Genomic DNA, 7,171 nt, shown 5'->3' with positions numbered 1-7,171 from the left:
AGGATGATGCTGGCTTCACTGACAAGTGTGGCTTCTCAGCTAGGGTGTCTAGAATAGCTGGGAGCTGGCTGGACCAGTCTCTCCAGCAGGGCTTCTTTACACGGTGACTCAAGGCTCCAAGAGGAATAAAGCAGTCAGGCGCCTTCAGCTCTGGGTCCAGAGCTGGCACTGTGTCACTTCTGCTGCATATCTTTGGCCAAACAAGTTCATATCAGAGAGGAGAAATAGACTTCACCTCCTGATGGGGGAAGTGGCATGTGCTACAGAGATGGGAGGAATACTTGGCTGCTGTTTTTCAAACAGTGCTATGTAGCATACTCCCACCTCATAATTTTGATCTGCATATAATTTTAGTTTGTTGGGGCCTTTTATTTGGTTTCTGTTTTTGCCCTTGCAGCATGCAGGATCTTAGTTCTCCAACCAGGGATTCAACCTGCTGCCCTGCTGCAGAAGTACAGTCTTAACTGCTGGACTGTTGGAGAATTCCCTAGTTTGCTGTTGCGCTGGATTTCCCAGGTGGCTCAGATGGCCCTGGGTCAGGAAGATCCCCTAGAAAAGGGAATGGCAACCCACTCCAGTATTCTTGCCTAGACAATCCAATGGACAATCCCTGGACAATCCTTGGTGGGATACCGTCCATGGTGTCACAAAGAGTTGAACGTGACTGAGCAACTTTCATTTTCTTTCATTTAAATCCAGCCGTGTTTTTCTGTCACGTACAACTTTATTGCTAACTAGCAGTTTCTTTTTTTTAAGTAATCTTTTTAATTTTTCATACTTTATTCCTTATATTAATAGGTTAAGAAAGTGAAATCTTCCTAAGTACTGATTCATAGATAATGTTTATAAGTGGCACACAAAACGTTCAGTTTCACAAAGAGTAGTATCCAGTGATCCCTTTAAATGCAATTTTAATCCTTACTTTAAGCTAAGTGCAGGAATAATACAATGAGCCAAATACACACAAAATTTGTATATCCTGAACTACAAAAGTGGTTTCCACAGCCACGCATGGTTTTAGTCAAGTACACATTTTCACAATAAATAAATACTAACAAATACGTTAATGAAACCCCAAATGCTTACCTGCTATCAACTTTTTCAGCAATACCATTCCTGCTACTGAAAGCACTCTCAGAAGTTTTAATCTGACTTGGGGAAATGAGTTCTTTTAAAATCTGACAAATAGTGTATTATAAACCCCAGAGATTTTTAATCCAGTAAGTCTTCCAACACAGAAACATTCATAGGAAATTTTTAGTTTCTCAAAAAATAAAAAATTAAAATTAAATCACTCTTGTTATCTAAAGAAGAGTATTAAATTATCTTAAGGCAAATAAACATTCCTACAAAAGGCTGTATTTTCTAATATCATTTTCTCCTTAAAAGAAACACAAACCATTTCACTACCTTTTAATAACTTACACTACTGTAGTCTAAAAACTTTAGAAATACATGAAATACATCTTAGCTATCAAAGTCAAAGGTGCCATTTAGATTTCACATATTAAACAGCTGCAGTACAACCTACAATGGCACAATATGATTAATGGCATATATAAATATTAATTCATCGACATGGTCAAGAGTCAGAAGAAACGGAATGGTTTGCAAACGAAAGATACTTAGACTTACATGTGGTCATTAAAATCCAATAAGTAATTCAAGTATGGTAATATAATGGTAGGCAATTAAAGGCTCACATATCACTCTAAAATGGAAGATGTGAAAATAAAGCCTGAAAACTTTGTGGTTCTCTGTTTTTCATTCACATGGTTAGGTATCTGGACCTTACTGTGGAAAATATAGTTACTAAGTATAGTTTTCCCAGAAGATAGTGAAGCTTCAGAAAGTACAATAGGTGTCAAGATCCATAGTTTGCTTCATCAAATGCTTTTCTGGCATGTTCCAAATCGTCATTCATAGTAAGCAAGTCTTTAACCCTAGCAAACTTTCTTGGATCCTTTTGAATCAAGAAGATGATATCTTCAACTTGTACCCGACCATGACTTCCTCCAACTGACTTTGCCTTATGAGTCATTTCAGTGATGAACTCTGACAAGATCTTCAAGAATATCTACTGATTCAGTATAAGGATTCTGGTCATCTCCAAACCCATACATCATACACCTTAATTCTTTAGAAAAAAATCTCTTTCTTTTACCCTGTCCATCTGCTGTACCTCCTCCAGTTTCTTCATTTTCTTCCTCAAAGGTGGGATCTGCCACCCCACCAGCCAGCCACATCTGCAGCGTACCTACTTCCCTTGGAGCTAGCAGTTTCTTTTTATGCTTTTAGGTTCTAATTCCTAAGAACTGATTGGTTCAGTTCATCTTTTTCTCCTTATGCCACTGGTCAAAGCCTATTTTTTTCCTCAAGTTTTTAGTTTGAAAGCCGTTCAGTTTTTGGAATAGTTGCATATATAGTACATTGCAAGTCTATAGACCCTTTCCTTAGAGTCACTGATTTTATCATTTGCTACATTTGCTTGATCACACTTTCTTTCTCCATGTATATACGTATGCAGTCAGTTGAAGATATCAAATACTTTGGTATATATCTCCTGAGATCAAGGGCATTCTCCTGCATAACCACAGTCAGTCACACCAAGAAGTTTAGCAATTATAAACAATGTAATCTAATCTGCTACTCAGATTCATATTTCCACAATTGACATATGATTTTTTTGGATCCAGTATTCAAATAATGAGCTCACACAGAAACTAGTTTTCATGTCTCCCCAGTGTCCTTTAGTTTAGACAAGTTCTCTGGCTATTTTTCATCTTTTGTGACATTGACTTCCTGGAGAGACTAGGCCAGCTGTTTTGCACAATTTCTTTCAATTTGATTTGCCTGATTATTTCCTCTTGGTTAGATTCAGCTTAATCCTTTTTGGTAAGAATGCTATATAGGTAGGATTTCTCTGGTGGTCCAGTGGCTAAGACTCCGTGCTCTCAATGCAGGGGGCCCGGGTTCAATCCCTGGTGTGGGAATTAAGAGTTCACACGCTGCAACTAAAGATCCCACATGCCACAAGGAGGATGGAAGATCCTGCAAGCTGCAACTAAGACTCGGTGGTGCTGCTGCTAAGTCGCTTCAGTCGTGTCCAACTCTGTGCGACCCCAGAGATGGCAGCCCACCAGGCTCCCCCGTCCCTGGGATTCTCCAGGCAAGAACACCGGAGTGGGTTGCCATGTCCTTCTCCAATGCATGAAAGTGAAGAGTGAAAGTGAAGTCGCTCAGTCGTGTCCGACTCTTAGCGACCCCATGGTCTGCAGCCTATCAGGCTCCTCCACCCATGGGATTTTCCAGGCAAGAATACTGGAGTGGGTCGCCATTGCCTTCTCCAGACTCGGTGCAGCCAAAATTAATTAATTAACTAAAAAAAAAGAATACTACATAGGTGATGTGTGGCTAACCCGTTGATTGGCTGCTTTTAGATAATTGCTGGCCAGTTGCCTATTTGTACTCACTCCCATCCCCTTCCCTGGTCCCCTTCCCCATCAGTCCTCAGTCTCCTTAGCCCAGAGCCTTCTAGGTAAGTTCGGCCAAGAGAAGACAGATGGTTAGAGAACAGGAGGAGGGAAAAGGCTGGGATAGTTCCCGCTCTTTCTCTCTTCCTGTGAGGTCCTTGACTGTGGCTACTTCTTTCCCAAGAAGTCTCCTCTCCCCAACAAACAGACCCAGCCTCTGTGATTCCAGCTCCCTGGAAATCCCCCTCCTTGGTTCTGGCTCCTTCTGACTGGCCCTGAACTCTGTGCTCTGATAAAACCTCCATCTCCTGCTGTCCCTTCTGCCTAGAGCAGCAGTTGTTTCTGGCCAGTTGCTAACCTTCAGTCTCCTCACCATCCTGTGTTTGGCTTCTCAGCTTTTCCATTTCCTGTGGAACCAATTTCCTTTATTTGGTTTGAAAAACCCAGGGTGGCGTCTGCTTTCCTGACTAAACCCTGACTAATACAGGGAGGGTGTCTAATCCTGGTGACCTGTGGGATGGAGTTACGTGGTATAAACTAAGGCAGCATTAGCGGCAGGGGCTGTAAGAGGGGAAATTGTTTTAGAAGGAGTATGCACTGTAGGGCTCCTCCCTGGTTACATGGAAAAGAAGTGCACAAAAAGGTAACATCGCTGGGTGGTATAATTTGGGTGATTTTCACATTATTTTTTCTTCTCTTTTGTTTATCCACATTACCTACATTTTCTGCAATGTTGTTTTGGCATGAAGAAAAAACTCTAGCATGCCATAGTTAGAAAGTAAATGAGAGAATGGTACACATGTACAATAAGCTATATCAGAGGATACGGAAGTAGCTACCTCCATAAAAGTACTTTGGCTCCCAAATATTTTTTCCAGCTTTATTGAAATATAATTGATAAATAAAATTTTAACGTTAATAGATTTAAAGTGTACACTGTAATGATTTGATTATGCATGTATATTGTGAAGTGATTCCCACAATTGAGTTAACACATCCATCATCTCATGTATTTATCACTTATTTATTTATTGGGAAAAGGAGAAGGGAACGGCAAAGGATGAGATGGTTAGATAGCATCACCAACTCAATGGACATGAATTTGAGCAAATTCCGTGGATAGTGGAGGACAGAGGAGCCCTGTGTGCTGCAGTCCTTGGGGTCACAAAGAAAAGTAAGACACGACTGAGCTGCTCAACAAGAACAACAGATTTATTTTGGTGCAAACACTAATGTTCTATTCTCTTAATAAATTTCAGTCATACAATGCAGCATTATCAACTATAGTCACTGTATTATACATTAGATATATATGTCCCCCAGCCCCTAGCAAACACCATTCTATTCTTTGTTTCTATGAATTCAACTTTTTTTTTTTTTTTTTTTGGCCGTGTGGCATGTGGGATCTTAGTTCCTCCATCAGGGATCGAACCCCCATCCCCTGCATTGATTGGAAGGCAGATTCATAACCACTGGACCACCCAGGAAGTCCCTATTGAATTCCTTCTGGAGAGTAAATTTCCAGGAGAAGAATTAATGGGGAAAAGGTCACGTATATTGTTGTTTCTGGACCCCTAAAGACAAATCTTTTCCTATAAGATAGTACTAATACCTACGGTCTCCAAGAACCTATAATTGCTTTAGTTTCACTTCAATTCATTTTTAGAATAAATAGAAAGGTAGAGAATGAAAACCTTCTTCCTGTTCCAATCTTTCTAGTTCCTACACACATCTTTCCTGAAGACCATGGTATTCATTTCTCATATGATTGAGAGTTTCTCATGAACAAGCCAGCAAAATGAATGCATGTAAAGAGAGCATACTAAACACTCCATTCTTAATTTTGGCTTTTAAATTTGTACTTTGAAAATCTTTCTATATCAGAACAGAGTACTTCATCATTCTTTTTACAACTGTAGAATATTCCATTGAATAAATTTACTATGATGTACTTAACCACTCATCTAATGATGGACATTTAAAGTTTTCCCCCAATCTTTTGCTAAAGCAAACAAGGAGATGATTAACCTTCCCCTCACATTATTTTGCCTGTGTGCAAGTAGATTTGAATAATGAATTCTCAGAAACATTACTGCTGGTTCAAAGGGTAGATGCACTAGTGATCTTGTTGAAGAAGTGAAGTTGCTCAGTTGTGTCCAACTCTTTGCAACCCCATGAACTGTAGCCCACCAGGCTCCTCCATCCATGGACTTTTCCAGGGAAGAGTACTGGAGTGGGTTACCGTTTCCTTCTCCAGGGGATCTTCCTGACCCAGGGATCGAACCTGGGTCTCCTGCATTGCAGACAGATGCTTTACCGTCTGAGCTACCCGGGAAGCCTGTGATCTTGTTCAGTTCAGTTCAGTTCAGTTCAGTCGCTCAGTCATGTCTGACTCTTTGAGACCCCATGAATCGCAACACGCCAGGCCTCCCTGTCCATCACCAACTCCCGGAGTTCACTCAGACTCGCATCCATCGAGTCAGTGATGCCATCCAGCCATCTCATCCTCGGTCGTCCCCTTCTCCTCCTGCCCCCAATCCCTCCCAGAATCAGAGTCTTTTCCAATGAGTCAACTCTTCGCATGAGGTGGCTAAAGTACTGGAGCTTCAGCTTTAGCATCATTCCTTCCAAAGAAATCCCAGGACTGATCTCCTTCAGAATGGACTGGTTGGGTCTCCTTGCAGTCCAAGGGACTCTCAAGAGTCTTCTCCAACACCACAGTTCAAAAGCATCAATTCTTTGGCGCTCAGCTTTCTTCACAGTCCAACTCTCACATCCATACATGACCCCTGGAAAAACCATAGCCTTGACTAGATGGACCTTTGTTGGCAAAGTAATGTCTCTGCTTTTGAATATGCTATCTAGGTTGGTCATAACTTTTCTTCCAAGGAGTAAGCATCTTTTAATTTCAAGGCTGCAGTCACCATCTGCAGTGACTTTGGAGCCCCCAAAAATAAAGTCTGACACTGTTTCTCCATCTATTTCCCATGATCTTGTTAGATGTTACCAAATTGCCCTTCAGAAGGATGATATCTATTTACATCCCCACTAGCAATTTTTGATTGGAGAAGGAAATGGCAACCCACTCTAGTGTTCTTGCCTGGAGAATCCCAGGGATGGGGGAGCCTGGTGGGCTGCCATCTGTGGGGTCGCATGGAGTCGGACATGACTGAAGTGATTTAGCAGCAGCAGCAATGTTTGAGACTGTGATCACTCTATTATCCTATTATGCACAGAAGAGTGTGTTATTAAATCTGTGAGTCCATGTGTCTCATGAAATGTTAATTGTAGTTATATTTATCTTCTCTCGATCTACCATTTGATTATTTTGTATCTTTAATTCTCTCTTTATTATCTTATTGTAATACAGTAGTTGTTTTACAGCCCTTGTCTTCTGATTCCATCATCTCTGTCATATCTGGTCTATTTCCATTGACTTTATTTTCTTCTAATTATTGGTAATATTTTCTTGCCTCTTTGCATTGCTGGTAATTTTAAAATATCATTTATTATTTATTTTTAGTCAAGGCTATGGTTTTTCCAGTAGTCATGTATGAATGTGAGAGTTGGACTGTGAAGAAAGCTGAGCACCAAAGAATTGATGCTTTTGAACTGTGGTGTTGGAGAAGACTCTTGAGAGTCCCTTGGACTGCAAGGAGATCCAACCAGTCCATTCTGAAGGAGATCAGTCCTGAGTG

General features: G+C 40.8%; 1 pseudogene; it reads right to left on the bottom strand.

The window, feature by feature from the left end:
* Window positions 1-1,864: 1,864 nt before the first annotated feature.
* On the bottom strand, window positions 1,865-2,246 carry LOC138083612 (transcription initiation factor TFIID subunit 13 pseudogene; annotated as a pseudogene).
* Between the last annotated feature and the right edge of the window lie 4,925 nt (window positions 2,247-7,171).

This window comes from Capricornis sumatraensis, chromosome 8 (assembly GCF_032405125.1).
Source record: "Capricornis sumatraensis isolate serow.1 chromosome 8, serow.2, whole genome shotgun sequence".
Lineage (NCBI taxonomy): Eukaryota > Metazoa > Chordata > Mammalia > Artiodactyla > Bovidae > Capricornis > Capricornis sumatraensis.
Note: the sequence above shows the minus strand (reverse complement) of the source record. Positions and strands in the feature narration are given on the sequence as shown.